General features: G+C 38.9%; 2 protein-coding genes across 5 annotated transcripts in view; one reads left to right on the forward strand and one right to left on the reverse strand.

Moving 5' to 3' along the window:
* LOC103390683 (5,6-dihydroxyindole-2-carboxylic acid oxidase) overlaps positions 1–20,485 on the reverse strand; it is a 230,759-nt gene that overhangs the window by 132,966 nt on the left and 77,308 nt on the right. For 3 of the 4 annotated variants that reach the window (XM_025065559.1, XM_025065833.1, XM_008326633.3), the window contains one exon: positions 3,743–3,803. The exons of the other annotated variant lie outside the window; for it this stretch is intronic. The gene's annotated coding sequence lies outside the window, so the exon portion shown is untranslated. The remainder of the gene's footprint in view (positions 1–3,742; positions 3,804–20,485) is intronic. 4 annotated transcript variants of the gene reach the window in all.
* The window catches only part of LOC103390678 (receptor-type tyrosine-protein phosphatase delta), a 259,293-nt gene that overhangs the window by 44,856 nt on the left and 193,952 nt on the right, over positions 1–20,485 (forward strand). The gene's annotated exons all lie outside the window — the stretch shown is intronic.

Consider the following 20,485-nt stretch of genomic DNA (forward strand, 5'->3'; position numbering starts at 1 on the left):
TAAATTCTTAAATATGACAAAACAGCTGAAAAAGTGTCCCAACCCTTTTTTTGTTTGTGGGCTTTTCCAAATGTATGGAAAAATTGCAAGAAAAATATATGAAAGTAAAACTCTTTTGGATTTTAGTCACTTGACAGGTGCCTGTAGAATGCACCCAGAGTTCGTTGATTTTCTACAGTATTTTGGAACCCATTTGGCATTTGACTTAGCAGTTGACTTACTTGCTCACCCGCTCAGTGGGCTGGGTAAAAGCAAGCCAGGCAACCGACCTAAAGTTGAACCCCCCAAAAGTGCATGAAATGTGTGTAAAGCAACATTAATTGGATGGACCGTGGAATCGACAGGTTGACTTTGACAGCCCTAGTAAAAATACATATCCAGTAGCATCCAGGCCTAAAACACTTCAGAAGAGTCACATTGGAATCCGTAGAAGATGGATGTGGTGTGGGAGTGGGCAGCTACACATTCTCAGAGTTGCGAGCAGCTGCTCAGGGTAGGGACTTGGCAGGTACAGATCGCAGGGGAGCTTGCAAGCAACTCTCTCCTCCTCCCTCCGCCAGCAATGGCCTCATTTATCTGTCACCACCACCTCCTACTCGCCAAGACCATTTTACTCTCGACATCTTTGTTCAGGATGCCCTCACCAGTGCAGTTGAGCCGAAACATGTCCCTTCACTTTTGCTCTCATTGACTCAATTACATTCCTGCCAAATGCTGTGATTTGGCACTGTTAAAGCTGTCTAAAGCCTCAACAATGTCAGATTGTGGCTGTCACTTGACTCCTGTCACTTAAAGACCTACCAACAGGCCTGACATACAGACTGAATTAGTCCTTCATATGTCATCCTCTGTCTGGCAAAATACCTATGAGCCCCACCAAACACAAATTACAATTGCCATCTAAAAAATGGCTTCAATCAGAAAGTCATAAAGCTGAGCCACACTCATCTTCTGCTATTAGTGGGAGGAGCGAGGATAAAAAAGGCCTAAGGTCTCCATCTAAGGAATGCTTCCCATAACAGCCTCTCATTAGTCAAATGAATTCTTTATTCTCCCAATTACACTCAGCTCATTCAGTGTTGACTATGCCTCGCTTTGATGATGACCCACACCCCATATATGCAGAGCTAAATTAATTACCAGAGATAGTAGTCATGTGAATATTTAATCCATGCCAATGCAGGACTTTATTACACAGTGTTTTTCACTTTATAGACAACACGCAGTTAGGAATTCAAGTAAGGGGTTTGTAATATAAATCTACTTCAATGGTCAGGTGGCAAACATAGTGAATATCAGCAGTAAAGCACAAACATCTACATGTGGCTGCGACACTGCATTTGTCAAACCAGGTCTTTCTACTCAACCATCACACAGACAAAGCGGCTATCTTCTCGACCCACATCAGTTTGCAATCTCACCTGTCCAATACCACGCTTGCTGATGAAAGCAGAGCTCCGCACCATTCCGACAACCCTCGCCGATAGCCGAGCTTTCGTTCTGACAATCAAGCTAAGCAGGTGTTTGGCAGGTGTCGGAGGGATTGAGCAGCTCAACAGCACATTGGAGGATCAGAGGAGGCTTCAGATGCACCTGGGCATGTGCCAGGGCCTCCCTCCCTACACAATCTGGCCCGTTCTGTTCCCACTCAGTGGCAGACGCACCTCGCCGGAAGCACTGATGGACGCTAAGCTCTGTACTGGTGACAAATGCAAAGATCATTCATTCCTACGCACACAAGCATTTCATCATGATGCACTGCTAATGCTGCTCACACCTCAGACATTCCAATACGTGAAGTTCTGTAACACTTTCTATTTTTTAAAGCTGTGAGAGTTTAAGACATGGAGAGCTCATCTGTGGTCGTTTCATGGCTGAACTGACTTAAGTGAGTCTTTTGAAGATTTTCTAACGTTATTAAAAGTTGTTTAGGGCTCCAAAGATGTAAGATTATGTAATATTGGGATATTTAGATTTTAATATAAAAAATGTACACAAGTTTCTCTAGAAACAGCTGAGCAATTTATCAAAATATAACACTGCACTCATAATTAATGTGAACATTATTTTTAGTTATGCTTTGTGGCTCTTTTTAACAACAGCTTAGTATTCTCATACATTTTGCAGGTAATGTATGGTTATGGAATTTTCTGTGCAGGTGAGGTATCAACAAAATCAAAGGCAGGCTATGCAATGGGAACGAGAGCATCCCAGAGGGTTTGCAGGCTGAAATAAGAAAGATACAGCTGAGTGAACCTTGATGGAAAAATATATATAAAGAGAGAGAAACAGGTCAAAAAGATAGGGACTTGGACCCTGGGGATGCCTGGAGTTGGGAGAGAACACAGGCCCTATTCACTAAAGATAGGTCTTTGAAGACCTCACAGTTATCCAGAGAAAATATAAAGTGGTAAAATTGGAGGTCAAAGTGTAATATTTAGCCTAAACTACTAACCATATGAGCAAAATACAGAATAATCCCTTAACCTCAACAGTGGCACTTGAGTATTACAGAATTCACAAAAATACACTGTCCTTTCAATTTTGGATTTATTCTAATGGGGTGAGTAAGTAAATTCCTTTGGTACACACCAACAAAAAACTTCCAAATGACTGACAACTTTTGACCCACTGTAGCCTTTAATATTTATACAGAAAAAATGTATGTAAGTGAGTGAACTACCTGTCATTTTGACACAGCACACCACTGCATACAATCAAACGTGACCATCACCAAAGGGGGCCGGTCGCAGCTCTAGTTACCTCAGTGGCACGCTTACAGACCCAAGTCTACATTCTACTTAACTACGTTAACCACCGAGCCATCACTGTCCCTCATGCATTGATTTATTTGTGTGACCTTTGGTCTCAGTATTAACTTTGACTGGGATCCATTAAGTCATTCTTTTTTTTTTTTTAGCATATCCAATGAGTGAAGTTCCTTTAGTTGTTACTCAATGTTCAGTACAGTGATTTCCCAACCCCCCTTTTCCCAGCTTGTTTGTCTCACTCTCTTATACAAATTTATAGACATATCCATTTAATCCGACTGATTACACACAGCAGCCTTCACATGTTTAAGTGTTTATATAAAGCAGATAAGTTGGACGTCATCACATATGGTCAAAGAGATAGCCAAACATAATTTTGCATAGTCAAACCTCACATCTGTTAAAGTCTTCTGCTCAGATAACTATTTGTGTTTTATATGTGTAATTTCATATGGTATTTCCCTTATCTGGCAAAATTTACATTTACATTTGCCCTGAAATAAGATATCCTAGTTTCCAGGTTAAGGAACGTTGCTTGTCTAAATGAACTGAATGAATGAATAAAAGTTGTTTGGACATAGGCTTCAAAGTTTATCCAAAGTGAAGAGGACAAGGTCAGGAGGATCCAAATGAGCTGCCAAAAATGAACCTAAGATGCGCCAAGCCCTGTCCTCCATTACTGGAAATGTTCTAACAACAATTCCGGGAAAGTAGGTCATAAGCATATAAGGGTCGGCTGTGTGTGTTTCTGTGAGATTTTTCGTCAGACTGTGATAATAATTTTTTGCAAATGCAAGTGTGAGGAGATTTTGACAATGTAAGGGGATTTTATGAGTCCTCAGTGTCTTTAAATTTTAGTTTTAGAATCAGGATATACTACTGTCCTCACAATGAGAGATGAGATTTGCAGATTTTTCAGCAGAACCTCTATCCTTTTCTACAGACTAACAGTGTGATGATGATGTTCTTACCAGAGGCTGTTGTGTCTCCTCATAGTGTTGGATGGATCTACTCCAGTTTTTAATCAGGGGTCTGAAACATAAATTATATTAGAGTGGATGAGTGCCCAGTTTGGATATCAGTGCAACTACACAAGTGTTGAGCAAATTAAGTCCACCAGAAAAAAAAAAACTCACTTCAGAAGATTAATACACAATATTTTTAAAGTCGTCCTGGGCTTTCTTGCACTACTGCTTGCTGCCAGACATCTGGCCTAGCTTAGTATTCCATTCCCTCGTCTACATTTGCTCTGGAGCTCTATCCGATACTGTTAGCAGTAATCATGAACAGTAATCATGAAAGCCTGCACTAATGTGACCCTGTCAATTAGAGAACTGCAACCACAAATCTCCAATCTGATTTTTCCTAGGATAGTAAAGGCAGCACTGAAAAATCCAGCCCTGAAATTAATTTTTAATTTTTGTAGACTGTAGATAGCCACTACGAAATAGAGTTTGTGATGTGAGTTATTTACTTCTGCAATCTAACTTTTGTGTGGGACAGTACTAGCATTTATAATACTACTAGTATTTATAGTACTACTACTTTAAGCAGTAGTAATATCTGTAGAAGTAGTGGCAATAGTTTTTGCAACGTTTTCACACCAAGAGTGGAATAATACTTTTTATTTAGTTTCCTTAATTCCTGTTACAGTCCCAGTATACCCCCAGTAAGTTACTTTTAAGCATTAATATTTTTAGATTCAAGGGATTAGGTCTACCTCAAATTTTGCTATGAATTACAGGGACTTCTTTAAATGTTTAAATTGATCACGACAACATAGTGATTGTATTTTATTTTCGTTTGCTCTGTGTTTAAGTGCAACTTATGAGGATAATAAACACACTAATCACACATTGAATTCTGTAACTGACACTGCTACTAAGCGCTTTTTTTCTTTTCCAATAAGTACATGATGCCCTTTGACCTCCTAAATAATGTCCATCTACGTGCTTGCAGATCTGTTACTGTTAAACCTAGAGCTCTCTGCAGAATTTGCTTGTGTCAACGTTGTGACACAGTTAAACCCTCAGCAATGATCATTTTCATACTACAAAAACATGTCACATTTGGATTTTTAGGGTGAGAACTACTATCTTGAAGCAACTGTTTTGTGAATGTTTCCGTTTTGTTTCCTGTACCTGTGGAACTTTATTAGTTAAGGTTGTTAAGAAGAACAATGTCTCTGACTGATCCTTTCGTCACCACCGGTGACTCACTGCTGTTCAGTTGCGCTCAGCGGACACATGCTCAAAACTCCACAGATTTGATTATCATTCTCACAATGATCTGAGCCGCAGAGCAATTACCCGTCAGGAAGTGTAATCACTCACAGTCTACACATGCATTTAATTACAGGAGTATTAACAAAAAATAATCACTCTTGAACACCAGTCACACAGAATGAGATTTGGTGCGGGGACTCTGAGATGATTACTGCCTGTAAATCTATCCATGAAATTGGGGGCTATTATGTCTCATACTCTAACGGCTTGTTCAACAAAACTATAATCGTGAGTATAATTTAGCACAGTTCATTACTGTAGTTCATTATGTACTGTATGAGTAGTGCTTTTCAGATTGAAGGCTGCTCAGATGTATGGTATATACAGTGGAAAGGGTTTGCACCATTTTGGCCGCAGCATACTACAGCAACTGGAACCAATGCATATTTTGCTTTTTGCTGATATTATCCCTAATAATACCTTGTAAACATCAATTATTTCTGTTTCATTAACTTAGCAAACACAATAACCTCTGCACAGGTCAGTTCTTACCTTTTCTCTTAGGCAAAAGGTTTATTTTCCCATGTAACCCTCACTTAGTAGTTATAATGTCTGACAATACATGGCGCAAAAGGCCATGCAGCAGGTGTCCGCTGGGAACCTCGCTTTCTCTCCAGTGACCGGCCTCTGGCAATTGCTGACCTCATCACACAGACTCATACACACAGACGCTCATACATACTAACCACCCTGTGTCAGCCATGGCAGGGTAGCAACCCAGGGAGCTTGTCGGACATGCTGAGTCGACAATGAGGAAAGCTCAAGTGGCAGAGCGGATAGCAGCCCCCAGGGGTAGTTCACAATGTACCTACGTCAACGCACGAGCTGCACACTGTTGACAAGCCTTGCAGATACTAAAACACAGAGGCAAGTATAAAAATATCATATAAGCCCATAAGTCGGCAGAGTGTAACTGACAGGACACCAAAGAGACTCCTGCCCTCTCTGCCCTTCAGTTGGCACATTCATTCATGTCCTAACATCAGATGAGAACAAAGAAGTGTGAACTTGTCAAGATAAAGCGATACGTCACCTCTCTGCATCATCCACCTCAGCTCCTCATTTCAAAACAGAAAGTCAGACACTCATCTGCTATAAATACTGATGTATGGGCGACATCAAACAAGGGGAAAACAGAGGCGTGTGTGGTATTCACAAACTCACAACTTTGTACTTACACAGCCATCTGGGATCATCAACATTTAATCACGCTCACACCCAAAATATTTCGCATTCAACCCCTATTTTAGCTTTTTTGGAGGAGTAAAAACCAGACAGCAAGAGCCAGGACTATAAATACACTCCTGGCAGAAGGAGAAGAAAAAAAGACAAAGCATCTTGGAGCTACACGAATTGACAACGATAAGCCCACCACCAGTCGTTTGTCTATGGTGGAAAATGCGGTTGAAGACTCCTTCCTGGTCTTATCACTCATGGCAGTCCGTGTACTGTTTACACGCAGTTATCCAGTAAATGCCCTTCTGCCTGACAGCAGGGCATGCTTCTGAGCAGGGAGCATGTACTGTTTTAGAGAGAGTGCCCTTCTGCAGGCTCACTGGCTTATTGTCAAGAGGATATACAATAAACTGTTGTGCATTTGCCCTCAACCTCAGACAAAAATCATACTCCTTATTGAATTGAAAAATAAACAAACAGAAAAGTTAGTTTGGCACTTATTAGTATTCTACAGTCAAGAAAAATCATCTTTTTTTTCTCCTCAGGTTTTTGAAGTAAGATTTGTAGGAAAAAAAACGGAAAACAGAATTTTAAAGTTGCAGTTACAGTTTACAGTTACAGAATGTTACAGCTACATATAATTTAAAATTACTTGTTAAGATATACATTCTAACAAAATTTAAATCAATAATGAGACTTTTAAAAATGTATTATTATTCGTAAACACTTGTGTTGGCTGTTGTTCTCTCACTTGAAACCGATTTGCTTGCTTAAAACCTAAACTGTTGACAACTTTAAATAATGTATTTAATAAGTATTGTAATGTGCTAAATGTATTAATACACTAATGTATTAAATTATAAAAGGATAATTTACTTTAGAAAATATTTAAGATTAAAATGTTCTCATAATAATCCTTTATATGGTGTGTGCTGTGCTCCCACACTCTTATCTTCAAAGGTCAATACAGGAGAGAACCCTGATCTAAAATGATGAACTGAACTAAACCTCTATTTGGCTGAATTACCTCATACCCTGTAATGCAGTTTATCACTTACTACAGCATAAGTACAAAAGACAAGTACTTTACTGAAAACATAAAAAAGGATTGTCTGAATGAATTTGAAGGAAACAGGTAATTTTCCTAACTCCAAATAGCTTTATCCATTTTAATCTTGACATCTTGAACTGATTTAAACAGACTTTCTTCTACCTCCACCTTTACATGTTCTATAGCTCAACTTTCCAAGACACTCGTCTGCAGAATAGAGACAGCCAGACTCTTAAGTATATGCTTTTAGGCGACCTTAATAGTTGTTTTCATCCATCTTCCTTTTGTTTTCGCCCTACTCCATGCTGTTAAATGATACAGTCTGCTGCTATGTGCGAATCACCGGGATAATGAGGCATCATTAGGTTGTTTGTTTCCCTTTGACAATTCCACGTTGCCCTTACGGACACATTGAGGCAAAAATTATAAGGTAAACACACAACTTACACTACAGAAGACCGACTCAGAAATGATGGGGTAATGATAATTCAGCTGCAATGTGTAGTTGTAGAAGCCAATTATGCGTTTAACTTTATATAAATGACTATGACAATGCTGCTGCTGCTGAATCGTAGCCTATAATACTGAAGTAGTCAGTAACTTTCCTTTCTTCTTTGGACTTTGAAATTATTATGGATCATCTAAAACAACAGAGGCTTTTTAACCAATCCCCATTACATCTGGACCAAATGCAGAGAAGCACTACAGTGTGTGGCAATGTTGATGATACCCTGTATCCAATCAAACCCTGTTCCTGAGATGAGCAAGATGAGCAGTAATCCCTGCTCATCTTGCTGTTTTTTTTTTTTTACAATAATCTCCGATTAGTGTCCAGGAAATGTCCTTACAAGGTGATATTACATGAGAGTAGATGCTGCAGCATGTTAGCTCTGTCGTGTCGTGTTGAAGAGCAGAAGTCGACAAATGAATGAGTGCTCACGTTCACTGCAATGTTTTTAGTCATGTGATACAACAATGATTCTATGCGTGCATACTGCAGCACATTTACAGTTCCACAAGACAAGGAGTGTGTTCACTACAGCTGCAGAGGTGAAATGGTTAAATCCATATGGCTGGACTATAGCACGGCCTTAACAGTGACTTAATGCACTCCACTGAGGCTGCTTCTCATTCTTCTAATGGATCATTTTTCACCTGGCACCTCAGCTCTCTTAAGATCAACTGAGAGGGATCAGCTCTATCGATTACTTTCCTCTCCACCAATCTGGATCAATAAGAATTCCTGCATTATAAACCGCTGGCCCCATATACAGTGCTGCTGCAACTTATCATGACCTCAGTCCTGTCATATGAATTGCATAATGAATATTGTTTACGTCTCTGATTTGCCTCACTAATAGCTTCTTCCAATGTGTTGAAGACTAAGTTAGGAAACGCCACACCTCAAATTTGATTCCTTTTCCATCATCCTTTAATTAGAGGGTGATCTGTATAAAAAAAGAGCTTATCGTGTCCATCTTATCCTGAGCTGCAGCACTTTTAAAGACAATCACTCTTGCAAGTCGTCTTCATCCGTGCCCAGATCTATTCCCTGGTTGTGCATACTAGCAGATGATTCATTGGCATGTTGAAAAAGCAGTAGGACGTCTGCGAGATTGTTAAAACCTGCAGGGGGAAAGAAATGCATGCGCTCCATCAGTGTGTAATACATCAAAGATGCAGAGATGCCTGGATGAGGCGCGCACTGCCATGATCAAAACTGCTCGCCTAAAATGCAAAAATCTCCCTCAGCCATCAGCGAGATGGAAAAGAGGCATTAGCACAAACAACAACCCTGGAGAAAACAGTGGAAGAAACTAAAGATGCTAAAGTAGAGCATCTTCAAAGGAAATATGAATATGCCTGAGTGTCTTTGTGATCAGGGCCCTTTAGTCCAGATTCATCCTTCATCCATCTGTTTACAGCGGGAAGACATGCCATCCCCTCACTAGCATGGTCAGATCCAATAACTGTACGATAAAAAATGGGAAGGAATTATTTATACTACTTATTGACACTGGCATCAGATGCATGGGGAGGTGTTATGGTGTCAGATCTCTTGGTAATGTAAGAGGGAAGGATGGAGAAGAAAATACTTTTCCCCTCGGTAAAAAAGTATTTACAATTTCCAATTGTTTTATTATGCAAGGCTACATGGGGTTAACGGCAAAGAGAGGTCTCTACGCCTGTGAGGATTATGGCATTACGCTGAAACAGTACAGTTGTGGAAGGCAAATAATTATTTTAAGGTGAATAACAACACCATGTTATCCTGGCTAAAGGAAGTAATACAAACCAGACACGTGCATGTTTTATTTATAAAATACTTTTATGAGCCTGTTCCACTTGATATATATTCATGGCTTATAGACAAAAGCCAGGACAGAGGAATATACAAGGAAGTGAACATGGGTTACCAGGGTAATGCTAATATCCTTATAACAGAGCAGAACTCTCCCGAGAGTTGGTTTGGATTTGGTGAACGAATCTCCCTCTTATCTATTCTGCTTAGGCTGCCGATCACTAAATGCTGCCTGAGGGCAAAACTCCATTCCACACCATTCAAAATTGCAAACATGTTGTTAAATGTTTTCATTTCCGTTGTCTAAATGAGCTGGAATATGGAGAATAAGAACAAACCGGCTCGGGCAGTAATACTGGACAAAACATGACACCAGGATAAGAAGTTCACACCATACAGTCCACGTTCAGCCAGCCTACAACGGTCTGCCAAAACAACAAAAAGAAAGCTCAAATTCTTGTAAGTTATAAGAGTTATTGGTCAGAATATTCTTCTGAAGCTTAACTTTTGGATCTAGGTGTTTGGGAAGGTTTGATCCTGCAATTGTGAGTTTTAATTTGATGTCAGAGAATCTTGTCTTGCGTACACTTAAAATGTTCACTACGTTTCAGTTAATCTCCATGGCTCTGCACACTTGTGCAAGGACTATAATTAGCACTTAATTAAGATGATGTGATTAATAATTGCACAAATTAGGGATGCTCTACATCTCAAATGATCAGTCTTTAATGAGTGGAAACATCACAGAGTTAATCGAAAAGTTTCACAGCAAGATGTGGACAGAATTAGCTCTGATCTTAAAGATAGCACTGGGTGAATGAACAAAGAACACAAAAAATGACCATGGACTTGATATCTTGAAAATCACTGCAACTTTTATTGTTTGATCTTATTTTTGACTTTTAACAAAATGTTTGACACCACTTCCTTTTCAGCATTTCTCTTATATATTTTTTTTTTAAAAAAAGGAAAAGGGGTCAATTGGCTCTCTGTCATTTCCTTTCTCTGCGGTGTCAGAAGGAGATCAAGCTATTCTGCTGTGAATTACCTCTCATCCTAACCTCACTGTGTCCAAAGTCAGTCTGGTGTGCTTAAGAGACATTGGCAACCTTAGCATAATTGTCAGGTTACGAGAAGATGCCAACAGATTGGCTAGAGTTGAAGTGATATTATTTCTCTGGTCTTGAATAGAAGCACAGCCCAGAATTGTCAACTGTGAATGAATCCTAATGTCATGGCAATGCAGTCTGAGAGAGATTGCATTGAATAATTGCACCTCTAAATCTGGAATGCAGAGCCCATTTAAGAAAAAAGAAAAAAAAAAAAAAAGGATTTTTGTCAGACCTACCTCTTACTTGAGCTATTCATTAAATAGTATATATATAAAATTATATTTTGAGAAGATAAAAAAATCCATGTCTTAAACAACTTGCTCAGACAATGACTTGGCTGAAGATCCTGATCTTAGCTAAAGGCCAATTATTCTGCCAACTCTGTCACACTCTCATCATATAAACTATGGAGAACATATTCTCCAGTGGATCGGTGTGCCTATTATGCCATCCAATTGAATCATGTTCCTTGTTGGTATAATTAGCAGTTCTGGAGGGACCTAAATATTTATAGAGATGTTACTGGAGTGAGTGCATTTTAATAAACATGTGGGTAAAGGCAATAAATGTTGAATTTTGTGGAGGACCAATTTTTGTTTCCGTGAAAACATGCAGCTCTTGTTTTCTTTTCAATAAAAGAAAAAGTTATGCTTGTTAGAGATGCCTATGATTGCAGCATTGAAGTGGTTCTTTGCCCATCAGAACATCAGTCCCACAGCACATCTCTTGATGTTGTTCCACACAGAAGAGTATTTAGTTTAATGAAGCTGTGAAAAAGCACTCGACCATTTCCCATTTTCCTCCCACAGTTAATGTATTCTCCAGTACTCCCAATGCCACATGCCTCTGACCTGAAGAGGATTCTGAAAAATCTGTGCCCTCATAAACAGAACCATCACAACAAAAAGACGTCCCTTGAGGTTGTCAGTGGCAACAAATCTTTTAAGAAATGCTCAGTCAAAACACACAGATGACGCTACCTTGCGCCGACTGAAATTTCTGTCAATCTGTGATGGTATCAATGAGACATGCAAAATATAAAAATGTGCGCATTGTTTATTTTTTGTTTGTTTGTTTTTATTAGGACAACACTACTACCCTCCATTTTCTTTTGCCTTAATTATGTCTTTCTTCCACTCTGACCTCTCACTTTCCACATTCTTCCACTGAGGCACAGTTGAACTGGCAGAGTGTTTGTGCCATAAAGCCCTCTGTGGGAAGGAGCGGTCCATTGGCAGAGTTCTGCCCTATTCATTTTTGCACAACCTGGTAGTCCACTCTCTTCATTCAACACCATTGCTGACATAGTCACCTCCAGTGTACACCTTCACTACTGTTGTATCAGTGCTGCCTCTACAGCTAACAGGGGCCATTTAAGCAGCACACACTTTGTAAAGTGAGAATGAATTTAAGCCATCGGCACTGCTTTCAAGGACATTTCATGTTGTGGTTGCCAACACAGTGCTTCCTTATGTCTACCAGTGAGTAAGACATTCCTCAAAACATCAGAAGTACTTGTAGTGATCCGTTAAGACAGTTACAGTGTGTCAACTTTATAAATGGGCCTTAAAAAGTTTACGTTTTCTACATATAAGGAAAGGAATAGTTATGCCGTAAAAAAGGTTTTCTCAAACAAATACTGGATGAATTGCAGTCCATTCCTTGGTCACACAATGAAAAATTAAAGGTAAGTAAAAACTGTTGTAGCAGAGATCAATCATGAGCTTCACTTTCCTCTCACCGTCTGTGCAACAAAGCTGCAACTTTATCCATGTTTAATCCCTGTAGCTTTATCCAATAACAGTTCCCCTCCGTGCACACACATAAGAGAATAGTGTGTTACGCTTCAGAAATGCCTCAGCAGGGTTATTCAGTTTAATAGCTGCATGGACTGAGTGGCAACTGTGGAGAGCGTTTTGATTCATTGCAACTCCATTTGGGTTTGAATGGCAAAAAAACAAAAAAACAAAAAACCCTTACATCTGGTGGATTAGTCACAGAATTGTCAACTTTAAATCCTTCAGCAGACCAGCTGAGTTGATTTTATAACCCTGACTAGATCCAAGTTACCTTTTCACTTTTTCCTGGCTACAAATTACATTTAAACTATTTAAAACAAGCCAGTGCAGAGAACTAGAGGTAGCACATGGGATGTTTAACAATAGCATGACAGAAAAATCACATTAATAATGTGGCTGCCCCAGTCAATCAAGTTCTAGTCTGTGGAAACTCATCAGTTTCACACCCAGAGAATGTGTGTGTTGATGTGAGTCTGCACAACATTGCTATCTCAGTACACTAGATAATCCACATCCTAGACAAGTCCAACCTTCAGTCTTCCAGAACACTGCAGAAGGTAATTACAAATTAGGGCAGTCTTTGGTTCATGAGCTGGGTGTTATTCTTTCACGGTGGTTCTTGGGCAAAACAGACCAAATGAACAATGACTCAAACCTTCCCGCTATGACAAAAACCCAAGCTAGTATCTTTGAGTCCACTGGGGGCTCCTGTCCCTGGTGTCTTACAAAAACTGAGGAAAATAATTTTAAATTTCCAAAACAAACAAACAAAAAAAACAAACAAACAAACAAACAAAAAACACTAATAATAATTCATTTTAATGAGCTGTAATTCCAGGTATAAAGATATAACCTGGGATACAATGGCTAAGCTCCGACATCCTATTTGGATCCCTAGGTAAGATAAGATAGATTTTTTTTAATATATATAATATATTAATATATATACAGATGCACAGCTTGACATCTTTGACTGTTTCCATGATCATCACAAAGCTTTAAACTTCCAGTCTCCTGATTGGATACACAGAAAGGCAAACGAAATAAAGCCCAAAGCCACAGTACAGGAGCGATCAGTCCTTTGTGAAGCCCAAGGTGTGAGGTTAGAGTGTGAGACCAACCAAGCCGAGCACACCATTATTATTTTGGGCATGCTGCTTGTGCACTCCCATGCATATGCTTCCTGTCTTAACGGTCACCTGGACAAATGGTGTGTTCAAGGTGGTACGACAGCTCAGGGATAATGCACCAGGGTGGATGCTACGGGGAATACCGGTGATAGAGACGTTCCAGTTCATGAAGTGTGCAAATCAGACAACGGGGGAGGTGGAGTGACGAAGATTATAACGAAAATGGAACTGCGGGGCCAGGGTCAGAGCACCTCCTCTGGGAGGAGCAAGAGGGTTGAGGGGATTAGAGCGATAGAGAGGAAGGAGACAGAGTGAAGGGAGTTATAAAAAAAATGGGAAAGGGAAGATAAAAAAGTGAGGATTCATTGACAGTGAAACCCACAAGATAATTGATAGGTAAATGAAAGTAAGACACGGTGAAGTGTTGATGGTAAGGTAAGAAGCAGGTAAGAATTTTCTCATCATGAGTGTAGTATCTTCAATGAAGCAGACTCCTAGCAAACAGCTTGTTTAACTGCTTTCCTCCAAGAGGATTGTGTTTGGATGGAGAGTTACAGACTGAATTAACAAGCACACAGCACAAACATGACACATAATACATCCTGCCTTGCCTCTGAGGTGATAAGCAACGCTGTTCGCCAACTTGTCAGGCATGTCATTTTAGCCCGGGGGCATTAAAAACGAGGAAAAATGTTGACAAAGCTTTTATCTGGCTGAAAAAGTGGTGACTCTCAGCATCATGGTTTTAAATGTAGTCTGTCTTGACCCCATTTCTCTTCTCTTTAGGTTCCAATAGCTAAGTTACTTTATCGACTTGGAGGAAACATGTTCAAACCTGCAATGGTTTCATGACAACTTCTCTAACGCTCTTAAGCCTTTTTTATTATTATTATATAAAGTACGTATACTTTTTAACGCCCTTCCCAGCAGCCTTGCTGTTGAATTTAAAATAACTACATTAGGATGAACAGGAATATAGAAGAAGCAGAGGCAGAAGTGGTGCTAACAGTAGCACCTGGTACTTTAATGTTTTAGAAATTACAAAAAAAATAAATAAACTGCTTCATTGACTGAACTTCTACTCTGGGAAGGAACCTGCTGGTACAATCAAATATATCACAAACAATTTCCTGAATATAGATATACTAATTAAAAACAAACAAACAAAAAAAACTTCTGGTTAAACAAAGCTGCCATAGCTTCCATAGTTAAGGAAAATTATTGACTTTTAAGATGCTACAATTCACCATAGATGGTGGTCTTGGCTAATTTGGTTAAAATTTGGAACATCACAAATGACTGCTCCCTCTTTGGCTAAACTAAAATGACACAGGCAGATCAGGTTATATGAGAGAGTATATGTTTTTTTTTAGGGCTGTTGATTCCTATGCAAATGTGTGTTTGAGTGTGGAATTGTGGCCTCTGTATTAGATCCCATGAGGTAATCAATCTTCTGGATAATTAGCAGTGAGGGGATAAAGGGAGGAGAGGCAGGAGTTGGCACACAGTGTTATGGATGAAGGCTCTTTGACTTTAGCCTGATGGAGAGTGTGCTTAATAGATGTCCGTCCCCTAAGACAAACACAGTGGCTTCTGGACTTTCTAAATAAGTCTCATATACAATCTGAAGTTCTTTAGGTTCAAATATTTTATTTTAGAATGGTGGGACATACTCCTCACCTAATTCTTTGACCTAATTTATTTTATATTATGTCCTTAAACATTAGAGGAAGCACAAAGCGTTATAAGACAATATACACAAACCATTCAGACACAAAGAACTTTATGGGCTACGTTGCTCAGTGTATTATTGCCACAATATAATTCAAGGTAAAGGGAAGATGAGATTAAACATTAAGATTCCCTGGAGATTTGGGGTAGTCAATAAAGACTGGAAGTGGGCTGAATGTCAATGCAACGGCTGCAGTGCAATTACCGCTTTTCCATTCCGTCATGGCTCCCCTGATTGAGCCAAATAGGCCTCTTTGACTCGCTGATTCACATATTCTCACTGGCGCCCCAAAGTACAAGTGGAGTGCATCAGCATGAAGGAATCAGATTTATTACAGGGGCCTAAGATTAAATAACCGCACAAAAAATGGTGCTGACCGGCAACCAAATAAGGCAGAGTTGGGGAACAAGTCGTGTGGTGCTTGATTTACTTTCCCACAAATACTAGGCAGAACATTTACATTGGGGTCACTCACAGTTCATTTCAGTGACCACAACAGAGCCATGACTGTAAGGGTAAGGGCAGTCACTAATGACATTTGTCTTCTTTTTATATAAAAGCAGCAACAACGGTTTTCCTTTTTAAAATAGACTGGTGTGTGTGTGCGTGTGTGTGTGTGTGCGCCTATAAGTGTGCAGGCTGCTCTCTGTCTGCATACTCTTGTAAGTGTCTGCACTTTGTATTTGTGCTTGCACCTGCTCTAGCAAGGTGCCTGTCAGGACTCAGGGGAGGGGTCAAAGGGAGAGGTTGTTAATCAAGACAGACGGGAGCAACACCCCAGTGTTCCCTGGATGACAGAGCTGCCGGGAGCTGCCGGTCCCTGGGCCCAGATCCCTCTCTGATCACAGCACCAATTAAGAAGTGTGTTGCACTTTTCCTCAGCAGAGGCAAGGAAGACAACCTTTTGTTCTTGGAACTTACATCACACTGTTGGAGACCAGAAGCCGGGGGGCATATGGTCCAGCCTGTCTTTCATACCAGTTTGTGACCTCAAAATGGAGCCTTTTTATTTCCACAGTTTTTGATCACATTATCATTATGACTAGTTACGTCAACAAATGTAAGAAAGAAAAGACAAAAACCTGTTACATAACAGATGTAAGAAGAAAGAAAAAAAATAACAATTGAGCAGACAGAGTACTCAGTAGTCAGGGAACAAAACTGCCACAAATGCTCTAACCAACTTTATAGAATGTTTCCATGTTTGAATATCACTCATCAAACTAAATGTCCTCAATTTATCTTTGTTTTTTTTTCTCTCTCCTCCATCAGCTACCACTAATGATTAGTTCCATTCTCTAGGATTATATGCCTACCAACTACCTCTCACTGCGTTGTAGAAACTCAGATGTGTACACCTTCATGTGCTCACAAATCCAGCGTGCATGCACTCGCTGGTGCTTCCCAGCTGATCATTTGAACTATTTCGTTGAGTTTCTCTGTCTTCTCCCAGTCTGAAATGGAACTAGAATAGCCCACTTGTTTCAGCTCATCCACAGAAACGTCTTGTGCCTCTCTACCTTTCTGTGGACAATTCGTCAAAGTTAAACTTTTCTGGTGCTGAAAAGAAACAAGCATGGCTTATAAATATGAGGATCTATACCAAGAGGTTTTTGCTAATTAAACTACTAGGCAAAAGTTTTTATTTAAAATTGAATTTTGCAAAACAAGTACATTTTCACAATGTTAGGGCAAGAAAAAAATACTTTAATTAGGCTATTAATTTTTTTTAAATAAGCAACAAGAAATAAATAATTTATAAAGATTAGATCTTTTTTAATTTCTTCTGTTCTGCTGCTGAGTTTGCTCTTTCTCTCAGTAATATGGATTTTGCTTCTTTTTAATATCTAATTTAGACTGTATGGATGAATGGGTGGATGTTTTTTACAATGAAATATTTACCAGGTGCTACAGGAGTAAAATTGCAATGCATTCATAAAACATAAAACAGGTAAATACTGTATTTACCAGGTAAAATTTAAAACAAGTGTTAGAAAACAACTAGAATTTTTTTTTGTTTTAATTTGTTGACACAAGCACAAAGGCATCATTTGGTTTAAGCCTTTTTAATCATATAACTTTCAGTAGTCAATTTGAGTAATTTATGCATCAGATTCTTCAGCTGACTTTGCTCTTGGTCCTGGGGATACTGATTTGGTTTCTTATTATTTACAAAATGTTTTTTAATTAAAATGTTGTTAGTTGTTAGTTTAATTAAGTTTAACCGCATATTTGTGTTTTATTGCTTTTAATATCAATTTAGTTTAACTGTTGTTTCTTTCTATATATTTAATGATCACTGCTGTACCAAAACAGAAATGGAGGAAAAAATACAAAAAAAAAAAAAAAAAAAATGCAAGAGGTCACAAGGTTAAAGAATATATTCATCTTCAATCATATTGAATCATTCTTAGAAGGTAAGTGTTGTGGCCTCCAAGTGGTCACTAGACAATACTGCAGAGTGATTTATGATCATTCATGCATCGGCCTGAATCAACTGTACAACCCTAGGGGACTATGAAGGTTTATTTCAGCCGTGTCCTCATTTGCGCCATACTTTGTTGATTCATATATTCACACAGACTGCAGCTCCACTTCCCAATCTCTTTTGTGTTTTTTTCCCTCTTTCTGTCGTACTTCCTTTTTCAGCGTTTTTTACTTTTCCCTCAATCTCCTTGTTAAACTGGATAGACCATTTGAGGGGAAGCTTAGTCAGAGTTTCCTCACACTGATGTGATTAGGTGCCATTAGTCGGTTTAGCCTGTCAGACCATCCTGACAGTCAGCAGTCAGGGAGGTTCATGGTATTGATTGCCAAAACTTTTAGAGCCTTCACCCCAAATTTGGTCTTGGTTTATTTCTAGACTTGAACATTCCAACTGTGACTCTATCTGTCTGTCTGTGTCGGTCTGTCTATGTCTATTCTCTGCACCCGTCTCCTTGATGTCCTCCAGCCATCTCCTCCCTTGCTGTATGGTCACTGAAGAATATGAAGTTTTTGTTGTGGCTGTCACACAGGGGAAATATAAGCTGCCTGTCTATTGCATTTCTTTTTTTCCCAGCCTCACATCAGAAAGTGATGAGATATCCCAGAGGAAATGGAAGCAGGTGAAAATGAGAAATGAATGACAATACATGTGTTGGCTTGTGTTCAAAAATAGTGTTTAACCTATAAACACCATAAATAAGTGAAACACATTCCAAAGATTAGACAAAGTGGAGGATGTTAAATGTTTTTCATTTGTGTTAAAAACTTTTTGTGTTCAGTAAAACAGATAGATCTGGAATGCTGGCTAGTTAGATGAGAGAACAAAATATATATTTTTTGTCAGAGTGGAATTTTTTTGCAGAATACCTTAAAATATAACTTTAATATCAGCAATACTAATCAATTTTATTTACATTCACAAACATAAAAGTTGGATTAAAAAGATACTTAGGACAAATGGGCACAAAATCAGTCAGTTTGTTATGACAGAGAGTTAGATTAAACAAATGGGTTTTCAGAGTGTATGTAAAGAGCAGCAGCAAATCCTTGATATCAGGTTGTTGCAAGGTCAGACCTGTAATTTGAAATCTAACCTGCTATAATAATTATGTGTAAACTATTTCAAACTCAATTTCCTTTAAATCCAACTTTTCTGTTTTAAGTGAATTGAATTTTCAAAATTGAATTTTGAAGGGACATTACTTCATCTTTCATTTGTCCTCTGAAAAAAGTAAATACGTAACGTAAAGATTTTTATTTTTATAGCAAATCACACTGCCAGGATTTAAATAGATGGGTAGCTTCTTTTGCAACTCTGTCATCTTCTCTTTATAGTGAACATATGCATGTCAGTTGCTACTTTGGTATCTAGCATCAATCTAAGAAAGCTAACTGACAAGATATTACTATTTGTGAATTCACCTAAAAAAAGAGGAAGCTGATGTTTTCATTTATCCAGTCGTCTCAAGTTTAAGAAGTCACAGGTGTGGATGAAAACTCCCCACAGGATGTGATTTTTTGGTTTTTACTTTCAATATTGTCAGTCACAGGGACAGTGGAAATTATTGTTGCAACCAGCTAAGCTGTAAGCAAAAGAGAGACAAACTCCAGTTAATCAAATAAGGCTCTGGTACTCCAGTAAACACTTAAGTCTGTGACTGCACAACACTGGAATTCAGGATGAAAACAAATCAACAGTTTGGAATCACATTCATCTCTTAATGGTATAACCTGGGGCAATAATGCCACATGTTATGGCCCTTCTTTTTTTGCATATATTTAGGAACATTGTCAAGGCACTGTGTGAACTGACATTGATAACCATCTCTGCATGAACGCTTGCTAGACCCTCAAAATGATAATTCACCAATGAGGCACTCTTCATGAAGACTGTACCAGACAGTGACTTGTACGAGCCACAACAGTTACAACAGTCTATGTGGAACAATTATACCAAAGCTATGATTGCCCCGAACATTTTTTTGTAATAGAATTATTCAAGTTACTCAAATAATCAATTCAGCCCTAATTACAATTACACCGTAGGTACTGTGTGATTAATCTGATTAACATTCCTGTTGCTTTACTTTATCTCCTAGTTACTCAAGGTAGATGTGTTCACACTCTCTCGATAGGATATTACCCAGCAGTCACAAATGAGCACCGTTTGCTTCAACTAAATTAGAGGAAGCACTTTATCCAGCCGACCTTAAAGGCAAGGACCAGCAAATGCCCAGAGCAAAGCTTTGACATAGAGGAGCTGCTTAACAGGCTTACAGCGGAGCAGGGAGCGAGTCAATCACCCTCTATTGAGTGATTCTGTAATGGCCAGTGTGACCATCACACTCCCCAGAGAGCCAGTTTTGTTTTCCATTAAGACAGTCATTACACGAGAAGAAACAACAAGCCTCTAGCGATTTTGTCTTGTGTGTGTTCATGAGACAGAACGGTGGGTTTTTAGATAAACTTGGAACGAAGCAGGTCTCAGAGATGACCATGCCCTGGAATTAAATCACCAGGCTAAAGCTGGTATACACTATATATCTATATCTATCTATCTATCTATCTATCTATCTATCTATCTATCTATCTATCTATCTATATCTATATCTATATATATATCTATAATTATTTTTTTTT

Source organism: Cynoglossus semilaevis, chromosome 1, assembly GCF_000523025.1.
Source record: "Cynoglossus semilaevis isolate Cse_v1.0 chromosome 1, Cse_v1.0, whole genome shotgun sequence".
Taxonomy (NCBI): Eukaryota; Metazoa; Chordata; class Actinopteri; order Pleuronectiformes; family Cynoglossidae; genus Cynoglossus; species Cynoglossus semilaevis.